Raw genomic sequence first — 18,672 nt, forward strand, 5'->3', positions numbered from 1 at the left:
ATTTGCCAAGCAAGCATAGATATACAGTACTACAGAAGTTAAATATTGCAAATGCTGGCAATCTGACATTAAAAACAGAAAAATGCTAAAAATGCTCGTTGCTGATCCAGCAGCATCTGTGGAGAGAGAAACAGTGATCATTACAGGTCTGTGATTAAAGGTCACAGACCTCAAACATTAACTCTGTTTCTCTGTCGGCAGATGCTGCCAAACTCACTCGCTATTTTCAGCATTTTATATTTTTATTAAGGTGCAGTATATTGGAGCACTGATTATACTTCATAGAATACATCTATATTTCTATGCACTCTTGAGTTGTTTCAGAAATCAATTCACGAGATAGTATTACATGGTTGCAATCTTCACTCAAAGGATGGATGGAGAAATCAGATGAAGGGTCATTTTAAAGCCATTTCATTTACCAACTACAACTGGAGAGATGGGTACTAGCTCAAGTCTGAACGCAGACGGTATATATGGCATTTTATCTCAACATATGTGGCATGAAAGAAGGTATAAGTAGATGTTTAGTTTTATTTTGTTTATATTGACTATTGAACAGTATTTTGCTCAGCATGGATGCCTTGGCGATTTCAACAGTACTTCTAAGTGTTAAATAATAGTGTGCATACTCCTTGCCTTTACTTCATTCCTGATCAGTTAAAAATGAAGAGATTTTGCAAGGGTAGACGAATAAATGAAGGGACACATTTTACTCTAATTATGAACACAAGAACAACAGCTTTACTTCATGAAGCTAAACAGACATAAATTTTCTTCTGACATTTTGTGGCATTCAAATCTACATTCATTAACAAAGAAAAGTGATCAATCAGGTTTCAGTTTAATCATGTTGTCTTTTCACATATCAAGCATCTAAATTGGCATTGAATAGAGACGATTAATGAACATTTATTTGATCTAACAGTGGAATGTGTAAAGCTGGTGCCAAATGCTTCCATTAATGTAGAGGAAACTGATTATCCTGAGGCTTAATCTTTCCAAATGGGAGAGTAGCCACAAAATTTGGTTGCGATTGAGCCTGTATGTCAGTTGCAACATTTTGGGTCCAAATTGTCATCTGTTGCACATGTGCACATTTTTGTGCTCGTTGTGCGGGACCCCATTTTGGCGCACGAGGGGCAGGATTCTCCGACCCCCCGCCGGGTCGGAGAATCGCCGGGGGCTGGCGTGAATCCCGCCCCCGCCGGTTGCCGAATTCTCCGGCACCAGAAATTCAGCGGGGTCGGGAATCGCGCCGCGCCGGTTGGCGCCCCCCCCGGCGATTCTCCGGCCCGGATGGGCCGATGTCCCGCTGCTGGAATGCCTGTCCCGTGGATTAAACCACCTCTCTTACCAGCGGGACAAGGCGGCGCGGGCGGGCTCCGGGGTCCTGGGGGGGGGGGGGGGGGGGGCGCGGGGCAATCTGGCCCCGGGGGGTGCCCCCACGGTGGCCTGGCCCGCGATCGGGGCCCGTGCCGTGGGGGCACTCTTTTCCTTCCGCCTTCGCCATGGTCTCCACCATGGCGTAGGTGGAAGAGAATCCCTCCACTGCGCATGCGCGGGGATGCCGTGAGCGGCCGCTAATGTTCCCGCGCATGCACCAGAGGCCTTTCCCGCCAGCTGGCGGGGCGGAAATCAGTCCGGCGCGGGCCTAGCCCCTCAAGGTTAAGGCTCGGCCGCTCAAGATGCGGAGGATTCCGCACCTTTGGGGCGGCGCGATGCCGGACTGATTTGCGCCGTTTTTGGCGCCGGTCGGCAGACATCGCGCCGATTACAGAGAATTTCGCCCGAGATGTGCAGTCTAGACAGGTCACGACTCAGTCAGGAGCGTGACACCATTTTGACACCAGCAGCGCCATTTTAGATCTGATTTAGCTAATGCTCTCTCATAGCACTGAACATGCATTCAAAGAACAAAGAACAAACAGCACAGGAACAGGCCCTTCAGCCCGACTAGCCTGTACCAGTCATGATACCACCTTTGGCCAAAACCTTCAGCACTTCCTTGTGCCGTATCCCCCTATACCCATCCTGTCCATGTATTTGTCTCGAGAACTCTGTTAATCTATCTGCTTCCACATCCTCCCCGGGCAACACGTTCCAGGCACTCACCACCCTCTGCGTACAAAAACCTGCCTCGCATGTCTCCTCTAAACCTAGTCCCATGAACTTCAAACCTATGCCCCTTGGTGACTGACCCATCCACCCTGGGAAAGAGTACCTGTCCATCCATTCTATCCATGCCCCTCACAATCTTGTAGACCTCTATCAGGTCACCCCTCAACTTCCATCGTTTCAATGAAAACAATCGGAGTCTATTCAGCCTCTCCGCATAACTAACACCCTCCAGACCAGGCAACAGCCTGGTACACCTCCTCTGCACCCTCTGCAAAGCCTCCATACCCTTCTGGTAGTGTGGCGACCAAAATTGCACGCAATATTACAAGTGCTGCCTTACCAAGGTTCTATACGACTGCAGCATAATTTTCCAGTTTTTATACTCGATCCCCGGCCAATGAAGGCAAGCGTCCGTATGTTTTCTTGACTACCTTGTCCACTTGTGTTGCTATTTTCAAAGATCTGTGGACCTGCACGTCCAGACCTCTCTGACTTTCCATATTCCTAACAGCTTTGCCATTTATGGTATATTTCCCCTCTCTGTTAGACCTATCAAAATGCATTACCTCGCGTTACCTCACCTACTGCATCCTTAGCACAGTGGGCTAAGCAGCTGGCTTGTAAAGCAGAGCAAGGCCAGCAGCGCATGTTCAATTCCTGTACCTGGCCAGCCCGAACAGGTGCCGGAATGTGGCGACTAGGGGCTTTTCACAGTAACTTCATTTTAGGGGCTGGTCTAGCACAGGGCTAAATAGCTGGCTTTTAAAGCAGAACATGGCACGCCAGCAGCGCGGGTTCAATTCCCGTACCAGCATCCCCGAACAGGCGCAGGAATGTGGCGACTAGGGGCTTTTCACAGTAACTTCATTTGAAGCCCACTTGTGACAATAAGCGATTTTCATTTAATTTTCATTCACATTTGTCTGGATTAAACTCCATTTGCCATTTTTCTGTCCAGGTCTCCAACCTACCTATGTCCTACTGTATCCTCTGACAATCTCAATACTTATTTGCCACTCCATCAAACTTGGTGTCCTCCACGAACTTACTAATCAGACCAGCTACATTTTCCTCCAAATCATTGATGTATACTACAAACAACAAAGGCCCCAGCACAGATCCCTGTGGAACCCACTAGTCACATTCAGAAAAACACCCATCTACTACTACCTTTTGCCTTCTGTGTCCGAGCCAGTTCTGTATCCATCTTACCACCTCACCTCTGATCCTGTGTGACTTCACCTTTTGTACCAATCTGCCATGAGGCACCTTGTTAAAGGCTTTACTGAAGTCCATGTAAACAACAACCCTGCCCTCACCTTATCAATCACCTTTGTCACCTCCTCAAAAAACTTGATCAAGTTAGTGAGGCGTGACCTCCCCTTAAGAAAACCATGCTGTCTATCGCTAATGAGTCCATTTCTTTCCAAATGGGTATAAATCCTGTCCCTGAGAATTCTCTCCAATAATTTACCTATTCCCGACGTGAGGCTCATCGGTCTATAGTTTCCAGGATTATCCCTGCTACCTTTTTGAAACAGCGGTACCACATTAGCTATTCTTAAGTCCTCTAGGATCTCATCTGTAGCCAATGAGGATACAAAGATGTCAATTAAAGCCTCAGCAATTTCCTCCTTGGTTCCCTCGATATTCTGGGGTAATTCCCATCCGGCCCAGGAGACGTATCTACCTGAATGTCTTTTAAAAGACCCAATACCTCCTCCTTTTTGATGTCAATATGACCCAGACTGTCCACACACCCTACCCAAGAATCATCTTCAACAAAGTCCTTTTCTTTGGTGAACAATGATGCAAAGTACTCATTTAGTACCTCGCCCATTTCCTCTGGCTCAACACATAGATTTCCCCCATTGACCTTAAGTGGTCCAATCTTTTCCATGGCCACCCTCTTGCTTTTTACATATGACAAAAAAGACTGGGATTCACCTTAATCCTACTGGCCAAGGATTTTTCATGACCCCTACTAGCTCTCCTAAAGCCTCCTTTTTCTTTTTGATGAGGTTCACAATATCCCTCGTTATCCAAGGCTCCCTGAACTTCCCATACTTATTCCTCATTCTCTCAGGAATGTGACTTTCCTGAATCCTAATCAACTGTTGCTTGAAAGACTCCCACATGTCCAATGTTGATTTGCCCTCCAACAGCTGCACCCAATCCAATTTCTTCAATTCCTGTATAATGTTATCGTAATTTGCCTTTCCCCAGTTTAGCACCTTTAGCCTCATTCCTATCCAAAAATACCCTAAAACTTACAGAATTGTGGTCACTGCTCCCAAAATGTTCCCCTATTGAAACCTCAACCACCTGTCCAGACTCATTCCCCAATACCAGGGTACTGCCCCTTCTTGAGTTGAACTATCTACGTATTGCATCAAGAAGCCTTCCTGGATACACCTTACAAACTCTGCCCATCCAAGCTGCTAGCACTAAGTGAGTCCCAGTCAATATAGGGGAAATTAAAATCCCCGACCACTACAACCCGGTTACTTTTGCACCTATCCAAAATCTCTCTACCTATTTGCTCCTCTCTCTCTCACTGGCAGTTGGAGGGCCTGTAATAAACTCCCAACACTCTGATTGCCCCCTTCCTGTTCCTGAGCTCTACCCAAATTACCTCATTGTATGAGCCATCCGAGGTGTCATCCCACAGTACAGCTATAATATTCTCCTGAACCAGTAATGCTACTTCCCAAATAGCAGGAAGGGCCTCTTGTTAGTTGAAGGATTCAGCAACTACTTTAAGGTTAATTGCCGAGAGTATGGAAGTGTTTAGCTTGCTTTTTAAAGTTGTTGAAGCAATAAGGGAAAGGTGTGAAATGTGTTAAAGGCCTTGCTTTGGACTTGAAGGATTCTGTTTAGGCCTACACCACGACAGGCTAGAAGAGCAGAAATGAAACAATGGAAAACAAGCGGCTTGAAGAGTGGGGAGGAGTGGAAACATCTCTCAGTAAATGATCTTCAGGGAATACTTATTTTACCTCAAATACAGTGAAGAATAGTTGGAGAGAGTCTGCTTCACCAAGGAGGTGCTCATAAAATTATCGGTTGAAGCCAGAATGCAGTTTCAGAGTTGGAAATGATAAGCAGTGGCTACAAAGCTGATCAGGGCAATGAATTTTTAAGTGTTGGACTCCTTCAAAAGCTTCAGCATGCAATATTTGCCACAACTCAGAGTTTATCAACCACTGTTACTAAGGCTCTCAGAATCACAAAATTGTTATGGTACAAAAGGAGGCCATTTGACCCATCCATGTCTGCACCAGCTCTTCAAACAAGCATAGTTTTAAAAAAATACATTTTTATAATAATAATCTTTATTGTCACAAGTAGGCTTACGCTAACACTGCAATGAAGTTATTGTGAAAAGCCCCTAGTCGTCACACTACGCCACTTGTTCAGGGACATGAAGGGAGAATTCAGAATGTCCAAATTACCCACAGCACGTCTTTTGCGACTTGTGGGAGGAAACCGGAGCACCCGGAAGAAACCCACGCAGACACAAGGAGAACGTGCAGACTCCGCACAGACAGTGAACCAAGCTGGGAATTTACGGGATGGCGTGTCGCTGGTTAGGCCAGCATTTATTCCCATCCCTAGTTTCCGCTCAGAAGGTGATGGGGAATTGCCTTGTTGAACTGCTGCAATCCTTGAGGTGTAGGTGCAGCCACAGTGCTGTTAGGGAGGGAGTTCCAGGATTTTAACCCAGCAACGATGAAGGATTGGTGATATATTTCCAAGTCGGGGTGTTGGGTGACTTGGAAGGGAATCTCCAGGTGGTGGGGTTCCCAGGTATCTGCTGCTCTTGTCCTTCTAGATGGCAGTGGTCATGGGTTTGGAAGGTGCTGCCTAAGGAACCTTGGCAAATTCCTGCAGTACATCTTGTAAATAGTACACAAGGCTGTCACTGTTTGGCGGTGGTGGAGGGATGGAATGTTTGTGGAAGGGGGAGCAATCAAGCAGGGCTGCTGTGTCATGGATGGTGTCGAGCTTCTTGAGTGTTATTGGAGATGCACTCATCCAGGCAAGTGGAGAGTATTCCATTGCACTCCTGATTTGTGCTTTGTAGATGGTGGACAGGCTTTGGGGATTCAGGAGGTAAGTTACTCGCCATCGGATTCCTAGCTTTTGACCTGCTCTAAGAATCCATGTATCCCACTTCCTCACACGTCGAGGGTTGCCAATATTATTGACGTCACAGACCAGGTGGGCTTGCATCATCTCCAAGAGTGAAGTGGCATTCTCGCAAAATTCGACTAGTTTTGTCAACCATGTTAGGAACTCAGTCACAGACCATCCTGCAGTCTTCTCCGCTGTGTATAAATGGTATCTCTGCACAATGACTGACAGCCTGGGGTTATATTGCTGCGCAACCAAGGCTGCCAACATGGCTGCCACTGTCTGTCGATGGTGGAGGGTTTGAATGTTTGTGGAAGGGGGAGCAATCAAGCTGGATGTACTTTGTCCTGGATGGTGTTGAGCTTCTTGAGTTTTGTTGGAGCTGCACTCATCAAGACAAGTGGAGAATATTCCATTACACTCCTGACTTGTGCCTTGTAGATGGTGGATACGCTTGGGGGGGGGGGGGGGGGGGGGTGTCAGGAGGTGAGTTATGTGCCATAGGATTCCTACTCTCTGACCTGCCCTGGTAGCCACAGTATTAACGTAGCTAGTCCAGTTCAATTTCTGATCAATGGTAACCCCCAGGATGTTGATTGTGGGGGATTCAGCAATCGGAATGCCATTGAATGTCAAGAGGCGGTGGTTAGATCCTTTCTTGTAGGAGATGGTCATTGCCTGGCACTTGGGTGGCGCGAATGTAACTTACCTCTTGACAGCCCATGTCTAGCTATTGTCCAAGTCTTGCTGCATTTGGACATTGGCTGCTTCATTATCTGAGAAGTCACGAATGGTGCTGAACATTGTGTAGTCATCCGCAAACATTCATTGATGAAGCAGTTGAAGATGGTTGTGCCTAGGACACTACCCTGAGGAACTCCTGCAGTGATGTCCTGGAGTTGAGATGATGGACCTCCAACCACCACAACCATCTTCCTTTGTACCAGGTATGATTCCAATCAGCAGAGAGTTTTCCCCGATTCCCACTGACTCCAGTTTAGCTCGGGCTCCTTGATGCCATAATCGGTCAAATGCTGCCTTGATGTCAAGGGCAGTCACTCTCACCTCACACGTCTGGTATTCAGCTCTTTTGTCCATGTTTGAACCAAGGCTGTAATGAGGTCAAGAGCTGAGTGACCTTGGCAAAACCCAAACTGAGCATCTGTGAGCAGGTTTTGGTGAGTAAGTGCCGCTTGATGGCACTGTTGATGACTCCTTCCATCACTTTGCTGATAATGGAGAGTAGATTGATTGGGCGATAATTGGCTGGGTTGGATTTGTCCTGTTTCTGGTGTACAGGACATACCGGGTAGATTGCCGGGTAGACCCCAGTGTTGTAGCTGGACTGGAACAGCTTAGCTAGGGATGCAGCTTGTGTAGTCTTCAGTACTATTGCTGGGAAGTGAAGGCTGGGCAATTCAAATTGGCAAGTGTGTGTCGAGCCTTGTCATTAAAACCAAGGGACAATCTTCATCACAGGCCTAGAATAATTCACCTCCACAATTTTAAAGATCAGCAGACGGTCCTGGAGATGGTAAGGCATGATGGTAAGGCATGATGACTCCATGAAGGGGCAAGGATTTCCTTCTTCCAGGGCTTTTCAGTGACAATGCAAATAAAGCGTTGAGACTCCGATGAATTTCAAAGGTGACAAAAGTGAATTATGTTGTGCTTTATCCTGCGACCCTGAAAATTATGTCTGACAATTCCACAAAGTCTTTTTATAATCTGATTGCTGCTTTGACTTTCAGCAAGACCATGAAGGACAAGGATTTGGACTGATGATCTGCAACTCGGACAATCCAAAGCTTCAATCCAGAATCTTTCCCTTTCATGGTGTTGTTTGTCTGAATTTATCATCTCTTATCCTTAACAGAAGATGCCAATAACTGAGCACTGTATGGAATATCTTCTTCTCGAGTGCTTCAGGGACACTTATTAGCTTTGACATGGTAGATGTGCCATATGCTTATTATCCATATTGTTTCTTATTATCCATGTCTTGATCATGGCAGAATTGACCAGCACCAACCATTGCTGGATGGTGGGTGGTAGATATATGTTTTCATTGTGGGCGTAGAAAGTGGGAGAGGCATTTGATTCCCATTCCTATGTTGGCTTTTTTTCTCTCCTCCGTGTTGGAGAGATTGTATCCTTATGGTAAGGGAACTATGGCCATGGGGTTAATCGCATGGGTCCACAGTCGTATTGAGAATGTTCCCTTATAACTATTGTGGTCGTGATTTTTGCATTTTTATTATAATAGGATTGTTGCCGTTATCCCACATTGGTATACATAGGTGTTTTATCCATGAAAGGAACATATTGAGAATTCTTTGGTGCTTCTGGTGTAAAATGAGTCGGGGGAGGGATGTCATGGTGCACAACTGATTGTTATGTGAAAATCGAGTTCTCGCCTTATTCTGTGGTCCATGTAATGGCGGCATTAATCTTAAAATTTGCTCATGGAATGTACGAGGTATTCATCATCCTATGAAAAGGAAAAAGATTTTCTCCTTTCTTAAGGAGGAGAGAAAGGACAAAACCTTGTTACAAGAAATTCACCTGGATGATAAGGAGCACTTAAAATTGAAATGGGTAGAGCAGGTTTTTTCACTTCTTTTTCATTGAATAACAGAGGCAATCCTGATCAACAAGAACATCCCGTTGAAGGTAAAGACTTGTGCTAAGGATAAGGGTGTTAGATAGATGATCATTAGGGGTTTGATGCAAGGAGACGTTATTTCAATAACAAATGTGTACGGACCTCCAAATTACTCACTAAGGCTTTTTTGGACTTTGCAGAGTTGACTTTGACTAACCCCTTTGTGGCTGGCGACTGTAGTGATTTTTACTTGGGTATGTACAGAAGGGGCTGTTGGGTAATGGAAAGACCACTAGGGGACAGCACTGGCGTGTATAAAAGGTGAAACAAGCAGCCCTCTGGGCTGTGAGGTGGATTAGACTGTGAGGAGAGCAGAGGCAGAGATTTAGCACAGGGCTGCTTGTATGGTCGGGCCTATTTGTAGTGTATAGAAAAGTTGTAACCTTTCTACTAGTACAGTTCTTAAAGTAAGAACTCATACAGTTATTTAAGTTGTGTTGCTCAATAAATCTTCTGTAAAACTTCTGGACAACTTTGAGCCTTCTTCCAAAGCCCCTTGTGTAACTGAGTTGAGTAACATAGATTACCTGCCTTACAGGTAACAAAACATGGTACCAGATTGGCTTTAATCGGACAGTACTAAATAGATTAGGTTAGAGACCAGAAAGAACCAAAACAAGCAGCAAAAGTAATGGGCCGGCTGCTCGACTGTGGAAGACTTTGCAGCATTTTGATTCCAAACAATCTACCAAAGCGATAGACCACACGCCACTTCCAGAGTTGCTGAAAACTAAATAGTAACTGGAAAATGTATAAACAGCAGCTTCAAATATACATGGCGGCTACTGCCTTAAATGCAGCCCCCGACGAGAGAAAGATTGAGATATTACTCTCAACGGCAGGCCGGCAAATTGTAGACATTTATAACTCTTTTACGTATGGTGACAATGAAGATAAAACTAGCTTTCAAGTGATAATGGCAAAATTTGATGAACACTGTAAATCACAGTCAAATGAAATCATGGAACGATTTAACCTGCACAACAGATTCCCAAAAAAGCGGGGAGACTATTTCTAATTTTATCACAGATTTCCGATTGCTAGCATAAGGCTGTAACTATGCTGATGTAACAGACTCCATGGTCAGGGACCAATTAATCTATGGTCTCTCAGATGAAAATTTAAGGGAATCATTAATGCAGCAAAATTATTTAACTTTAAAAACTACCATAGCAAAATGCTTACAGCAAGAACAGAAAAAACAGCAGTACCTGGAGCCTCTTGAGAAAAAAACCATGGAGAAAGTACTCCACGAAGTGGAAGATGTAAAAATGGTAGCCTCTCCTCACAGGCCTTCTTTTCCGGCCGTTGGCACCCATTATGGCATGTCTGCGCATGCACGCAGTCAGGAGAAACGCGATCATGCAAGATCCCGGTATGTAAAGTACCGACCCCAGCCAGAAGAGTGAGTCGCGCATGCACGATCGCTGCCACACGTGACGTCACAGACGTCATGAATTGCTACCGCTTTGGCACCGCCCATTGAAAAGGGAAATGTCCTGCACTAGGGAAAAGATGTTTAAAGTGCTCCAAGATGAATTATTTTGTCTCCCAGTGTCAGTCCACAGCCAAATATCACTCGCCAATGCAAAGACATGGAAACTTCAAGGTTCGCACAGTAGATGCAATGGACACTCAGACACCCGAAGAAAGCTTTTCCGACCACGAAGAGTTCCACTCCTGGGAGAACACATACGGCGTTGGAATCACAAATGCCACAGACGAACCGCATGTGCTGACCACACAGCCTCAATACGTCCATACCATTGAATCCACAAGCGAATGGAGTGCCACGGTGCAAGTGAACAACTCCCCAATTACGTTCAAGCTTGACACGGGAGCATCCGCGAACTTGATGGCAATCAAAGATCTCGCATCCGAGGGACACTCAAGATGATACCTGCTGAATGCAAGTTAACAGACTACAATGGCAACCAGACCACCTCGAGGGGGTCATGCCACCTGCAAGTAGTTCAGAAGAAAGTCACGAAAGGACTACGTTTTGAGATCGTGGACGACAAAAGAACGTCACTGTTAGGTGCTCAAGCCTGCAAGGATTTGCGGCTGACACAAAGGATTTTCATAAACACGGTTGACTCATCACGACTGGCCGATGACATCCAGCTGCTTCTCAGTGAGTATCCTGACGTCTTTTGTGGCATGGCTACGTTACCCTACAAGTACAAAATCCTGCTCAAAGATGATGCAACACCGGTTATTCATGCACCAAGGAGGGTACCAGCTCCGTTGCAGGACAAGCTAAAAGCAGAACTCCAACGCCTCAAATCTCAAGGCATCATATCACAAGTCACACAGCCGACTGACTGGGTCAGCTCATTGGTATGTGTCAAGAAGCCGTCCGGTGAACTCAGAATCTGTTTAGATCCCAAAGACTTGAACAAAAACATTTGCAGGGAACACTACCCCATCCCCAAGCGAGAGGAGATAACGAGTGAAATAGCGAAGGCGCGCATATTCACCAAACTTGATGCCTCACAAGGCTTCTGGCAGATGCAGCTCAATGATTCCAGCCGCCTGCTCTGTACCTTCAACACACCGTTTGGACGATACTGTTATAATCGTATGCTTTTCGGGATTATCTCTTCATCTGAAATATTTCACAGAATTATGGAGCAGATGACGGAGGGCTTTGAAGGCGTCCGAGTATATGTTGATAATATGGTCAACGACAGAGGAAGACCACATTGCTCGGTTAAAACAAGTCTTCCAATGAATCCACCAATTTGGGCTGAAGCTCAACCAATCCAAGTGCACCTTCGCATGTTCATCTCGGTCCTTCCTGGGTGACACGATATCAGAGCACGGGGTGAAGCCGGACTCGGAGAAGATTGCGGCAATTCAAAACATGCAGCGGCCACGTGACAAGAAAGCGGTGCTCAGGTGTCATGGATTCATCAACTTCCCAGGCAAGTTCATACCAAACCTAGCAGCATGGACAACGGCATTACGAAATGTGACAAGGAAGGACACGGAGTTTGACTGGACTCCATGCCACCAAGACGAGTGGGTGGATCTGAATAACCAATTGATGGCAGCTGCAACGCTGGCATTCTTTGACCCGGCAAAACCCACAAAGATCTCCACCGACACCAGTCAACATGGAATTGGTGTGGTGCTACTTCAACAGAATGACCAGTCGGAATGGGTCTCAGTGGCTCACACTTCTCGAGCGATGACCGCCACAGAGTGCAGATATGCACAGATAGAGAAGGAGTGCCTGGGATTGATCACGGGTATAACAAAATTCCACCACTGTGTATGGTCTTCCCACATTTCTAGTGGCGACTGATCATAGGCCACTGGTCAGCATTATCAACAAAGATCTCAATGACATGACGCCGCGCCTACAACGCATGATGATGAAGTTGCGGAGGTACGACTTCACGCTGGTCTACACTCCGGGAAGGACCTAATAAAAGCTGACACCTTATCCCGAACCACTGATGCTGACAGTCCACCTCCGGCTTCCATTAATGACGTAGAAGCTCATGCACAGTGGTGCAGGGAGACACTCCCAGCAACGGACGAGAGGCTGCAGCAAATTTGTCAGGAGACACGATAAGGTGCGACCCTGCTCCAGGTCATGCACAACCTTCAGCATGGCTGGCCAGGCAGGCGGTGCCCACAGTTCCAAAACGTCCAAACTGAACTGTCCGTGGTGGATGGCATCATACTGCGAAATGACAGAATCGTTATTCCTCTGGCGCTCCGGGCGGACATACTCCACAGGATTCATGAGGGGCATCTTGGTGTCGAGAAGTGCAAAAGAAGAACGAGGCAATCTGGGTACTGGCCTGGGATAAACAAGGACATAACAAACATGGTGCTCACGTGTGACACGTGCCAAAAACATCGACCGGCACAATGCAAGGAGCCACTCCAGCAGCATGAGATGGCTATGTCAACGTGGGACAAAGTTGGCATCGACTTGTTTTATTCCATGGGTCGACACTATGTTCTTCTCATAGATTATTACTTCAACTTTCCGGAGGTAATGAAACTCCCGGATCTCACATCAGTGTCAGTTATCAAAGCCTTCTCGAGGCATGGCATCCCACAGACGGTCATGTCCGACAATGGTCCTTGCTTTGCAATGGTTGGAATTCTCAAAAAAATACAACTTCAAGCACGTGACGTCGAGTCCACACTTTTCTCAGTCGAATGGCAGGGTGGAGAAAGGTGTCCACATTATTAAGCAACTGATCAGCAAGGCCACTGACTCGAATTCCAACATACATTTAGCTCTATTGTCATATTATTCAGGCTCTATTGTCATATCGTTCATCGCCTTTTGAGCTCTGGGCTGTCACCGGCTCAAATGCTTTTCAATCGAGATGCGAGGACAACGCTACCGGCATTACACTTCGCCAATCCAGATCACTCGCCAGTCCTGGACAAGATGCGTCTCCAACGTCACGGACAAAAGCAGCACTATGACCGGCATGCGAAAGTGCTGCATCCGTTAGCGATCAACAACATGGTTAGATTGCGACACTCTGGTGGAGGTTGGTCTAACATGGCAATGGTGCTCCACCAAGTATCGCCACGATCGTACGTTGTGAAGTCTGATGATGGAATACTGTTTCGACGCAATTGGTGAGACCTGCTGAAGGGTTCCACCTCATCAACCTGTATTTACGACGTTATATCTGCAGGACACTACCAGGCGACATCCCGGGACACCAGCAGTTGGTGCCCAAAAGGACATAAAAACCTCTAGGTCTCCATGCCCACTCAGGAGGTCTACCCGAATCAGACGTGCACCCAACCACCTGAACTTGCGAACATGAACTGATACAATCATTGCTCTCTGTTATGCATCATATTTGTGCATGAAACTAACTGTGTTTGATTTATTTAGTTACAGCTCTGCAACTATGAAAAAGAGGTTAAAAAGTGGGATGTAGTGATCTTTACATGGGTATGTACAGAAGGGGCTGATGGGTAATGGAAAGACCACTAGGGGCAGCACTGGTGTGTATACAAGGGGAAGCAAGCAGCCTTCTGGGCTGTGGGGTGGATTAGACTGTGAGGAGAACAGAGGCAGAGATTTAGCTCAGGGCTGCTAGCGTGGTCAGGCCGAGTTGTAGTGTATAGAAAAGTTGTAACCTTTCTACTAGTACAGTTCTTAAAGTAAGAACTCACACAGCTATTTAAGTTGTGTTGCTCAATAAACCTTATGTAAAACTTCTGGACGACTTTGAGCCTTCTTCCAAAGCCTCTACTGTAACTGAGTTGAGTAGCACAGATTCCTGCGACCCTGAAAGTTATGCCTGACAATTCCACAAAGTCTTTTTATAATCTGATTGCCGTTTTGGCTTTCAGCAAGACCATGAAGGACAAGGATTTGGACTGATGCTCTGCGACTCGGACAATCCAAAGCTTCAATCCAGAGTCTTTCCCTTTCATGGTGTTGTTTGTCTGAATTTATCATCTCTTATCCTGTTTAACAGAAGATGCCAATAACTGAGCACTGTATGGAATATCTTCTTCTCGAGTGCTTCAGGGACTCTTATTAGCTTTGACATGGTAGATGTGCCATATGCTTATTATCCATAGATTTTTCTTATTATCCATGATTTTTGCATTTTTATTATAATAGGATTGTTGCCGTTATCCCACATTGGTATACATAGGTGTTTTATCCATGAAAGGAACATATTGAGAATTCTTTGGTGCCTCTGGTGTAAAATGAGTCGGGGGAGGGATGTCATGGTGCACAACTGATTGTTATGTGAAAATCGAGTTCTCGCCTTATTCTGTGGTCCATGTAATGGCGGCATTAATCTTAAAATTTGCTCATGGAATGTACGGGGTATTCATCATCCTATGAAAAGGAAAAAGATTTTCTCCTTTCTTGAGGAGGAGAAAAAGGACAAAACCTTGTTACAAGAAATTCACCTGGATGATAAGGAGCACTTAAAATTGAAATGGGTAGAGCAGGTTCTTTCACTTCTTTTTCATCGAATAACAGGGGCAATCCTGATCAACAAGAACATCCCGTTGAAGGTAAAGACGTGTGGTAAGGATAAGGGTGTTCGATAGATGATCATTAGGGGCTTAATGCATAGAGACATTATTTCAATAACAAATGTGTACGGACCGCCAAATAACTCACTAAGGCCTTTCTGGACTTTGCAGAGTTGACTTCGACTAACACCTTTGTGGCTGGCGACTTTAATTGCCATCTGAACCACTTGGTAGACACGCTCCAGGTTACTAGGAAACCTCCCACACTGCAGGCTAAGATGCTGGCCTCAACGTGTGAGGAAGTGAAATACGTGGATTCTTGGAGGACTCTACAACCCAGGGATTGAGACTTTACATTCTTCTTCAGTGTCAAACTAGAATTAATTACTTTTTTGTGCCGAGGGCAATTGTAAACCTGGGGTGGGATTCTCCGCCCCAATCGGCGGGGGGCAGCGTGAATCCCGCCTCGCCTCTCCGACAGCGGCTGCCGAATTCTCCGGCGCCGGTTTTTGGGCGGGGTCGGGGATAGCGCGCGCCGGTCAGGGGCCGTTGGCAGTGGCCGCCCGTTTTCGGCTAGTCCCGCCAGCGTGGATTAGACAAGGTCCATACCAGCTGGACCAGGCTTTGAGGGCGGCTTGCGGAGTCCTCGGGGGGGCGCAGGGGGATCCGGCCCCCACGGTGGCCTGGCCCGTGATTGGGGCCCACCGATCTGCGGGTGGGCCTGTGCCGTGGAAGCACTCTCTCCCTCAGCGCCGGCCTGTGTAAGGCTCCATGATGGCCGGTATGGAGAAGAAACCCTCTGCGCATGCGCCATCTCGCACCGGCCGGCAGAGTCCCTTCGGTACTGGTTGGCGCGGCGCCAACCACTCCAGCACCAGCCTAGCCCCCAGAAGTGCGGAGGGTTCCGGGCGGCCCAACGCCGGAGTGTTCATGCCACTCTTTGGTGCTGGTACGGCCCGCCCTGCCAATTGCGGGAGAATCCCGCCCCTGGCATCCTCCTGTTCTATAGCTAATATTGCAATTTCAGACCATGCTCCCGTCTTCCTGGAATTTTTGCATGAGGCGTCACCACCCCTACCCCCTCCATCCCCCAGTCAAGAACATGGCAGTTTGATGTCTCCCTGCTAAGAGATATTTCATTTACGACTTATTTCAAGAAACAGTTCAAGACTTTTCTTTCAGTCAACCCAATTCCTGATATTTCCCCCTGCATTTTATAGGAGAGATGTAAGGCCTATGCTATGGGGCTGATTATCTCTTATACGGTTAATAAAAGACGCAGGGTGCAGGAGAACCAGCACCGGCTGAAAGTCTGTTTGGAAGAGGAGAGGTATAAGAAGCCTCCTAACAGGCAATTTTGAAGGAGGTTAACGCAGCAAGGGTGTCTCCCAATTCCTTGACTCAACACGCTGAAAGTAACTTCAGGTTCGCAAGACAGGAGTTATACGAGTTTGGGAACAAGCCAAGTAGGCAGATTCTAGGGCTATCCCCTCTGTGTGTTGCTCGGGGGGGGGGGGGGGGGGGAAGAGAGAGAGAGAGAGAGACAGTTCAAGTTTGGTCAGTCCAGTGATGCAATGCAGCTTTGGAATGCTTTTTCTTTTCCCTCGGGCTTCCAGAGCCTTTGGAGAGCCAATGCCTGGTTCACAAAGCTCCTACCTTTAAACATGAGGGGCCTGCAGCCATTAACGTGATTCAGCCGACAAAGCCCTGGGACTGGCTGTCTTTTGGGTGGGAGTTCTATAGAGAGTTTAAAGATTTGCTGTTGGATCTGTTGGTGAGTGTGTATTACTATTCTTTTGAGAACGGGCTGTTGCCACCGATACTTTGTGAGGCTAATATTTTCCTTGGTTTTGAAAGATCCGGAGTAATCCGGAGGCCAATCTCTTTCGTGAATGTTGACCTGAAATTGTTGTCTAAGGTTCTGGCAAGAAGGTTTCTGAAAGATGCCCTTCTGACAATTGTTTGAATGGATCATACTGGGTCTATTAAACACAGATTTTCCTGTAACTACGTTATAAACCTGCTGAATGTGGATTCAGGCTTTTCAGAAATGGGCACAGGATGGGCTGCGGATCCCCCTGGATGGGGAAAGACTTCTGATCAGGTTGAATGGAATTATTTGGTCTATACATTATGGAAATTTGGGTAGGGAAAGGATTACATTAAATGGATTCAAGTGTTGCATCATAGGCCTGTGGCAGCTGTGCTCACGAATGGTTTCACGTCGAAGAATGTTGGGTTCCGGAGAGTGACCGGACAAGGGTATCCTCTATCCCCCTTGTTGTTTGTAATAGCTATTGAGCCACTGGCTCAATTATTCCTTCCTTCAGTTAGTTCTATGGGGCCAATTTTCCTTGGTTGTCTTTATTAGATGGGGCTTAGCTTGTTGGTCAGCCCTACCGGTTTCTTGGCTGGGAAGGATCACCCTGATTAAAAATGAACATGTTGTTTGGATTGTCATATTCCCTGCAGATGCTGCCTGTACTACTGTCAGCTAGAGTTGTTAAGAGAATCAAGGGAATGATTTGTTCATATGATCTAGCACAATAAGAAGCCTCACCTTAAGGTTGTTGAGCTCCAGCTCCCAGGGACTAAGGATGCCCCGAAAATTGGGCTATGTCAACTGGCCTCTCATTCAAGTTTTATAAGGATTGTTGTAGAAAGGACCCTTCATCTATTTGGCTCTATATTGAAACAGACCAGTTTATCCTCGGTAGGCCTTGTTGTTTTATGTTGGCTTTAAGGCAGGTTCTGGTTATTGTGATAACCCTATTATTAATACGCTTATAGTATGGATATTGGTCCGTCAATTAAAAGGGAGATCCAAAGTGACTTTTACTCTCTCTCCTATCCAGGGCGGTCCAGACTTTCCACACGATCTAATCAACCATGTATTCAACACCTGGAGAGATAGAGGCCTTTATAGGCTGAGCGATGCTTTCTTGTCATACTTTGAGCAGCCATGTTAAAAATTTAATATCTTGAGACACTTCTTTTTTAAGTACTTATAACTGAAGAGATTTTATCCTTAACAAGAAAACTTTACACCATGATTCCTCAATTACCCCGGTGGAAAGAAACCTTAATTCTGTGGATCTAAACAAATAATTAGCAAGTTCTGATTCAGATCCTGCGTTAGCATGTTGGATGCTTTGCAGTCTTGGGAAAAGGACTTGGCAATCAATATTGACGAGGCGACATGAGGTAATATATAGGTCTGTGCTGGTAAAATTTTGGCATGCATTAAAGAACCAGTTCAAAACACTGCACTGTCTGCATACAATGCCTAGTCTTATGTGCAGGTTTGATCCTGCTATATACCCACTGTGCCTAAAGTGCCTGGTAGTCAAAGATCATTATATACATTGTTTATGGACCTGCGTTAAGATCCAATCCTGTTGATCTGATGTAGTCAGGAAGTTGGAGCAGGTTTTTGATAAAGTTTTAGCACCTAATCCTGTGTTCCTGATTTTGGGTCTTCCAGGTGGGAAAATTACTGATTCTAATGAAAAGAGGCTATACCAGATTCTGACCATTACAGCTCGTAAGAATATCCCATGCCCCTGGATTAGTGACAAATATCCTTCAATTCAAAATTGGCTTAGGCTAATTACGGAATGCATCCCTATGGAATTCCTCACCTCTGTAAGCTGCTCCAAGTTTAATGCATTCCTATCTTAAATTCATAGGCTCCACTTTGGCTGACTTACTCCTATTGGGATTTCCATAAACTATTTCATTTTGTTAATCTTGATATC

The 18,672-nt window shown here is 46.1% G+C and overlaps 1 protein-coding gene across 6 annotated transcripts in view; it reads right to left on the bottom strand.

Annotated features, from left to right (window-relative positions):
- vwde (von Willebrand factor D and EGF domains) overlaps positions 1-18,672 on the bottom strand; it is a 456,813-nt gene that overhangs the window by 246,363 nt on the left and 191,778 nt on the right. The window lies entirely within an intron of this gene.

Source organism: Scyliorhinus torazame, chromosome 6 (assembly GCF_047496885.1).
Source record: "Scyliorhinus torazame isolate Kashiwa2021f chromosome 6, sScyTor2.1, whole genome shotgun sequence".
NCBI lineage: Eukaryota > Metazoa > Chordata > Chondrichthyes > Carcharhiniformes > Scyliorhinidae > Scyliorhinus > Scyliorhinus torazame.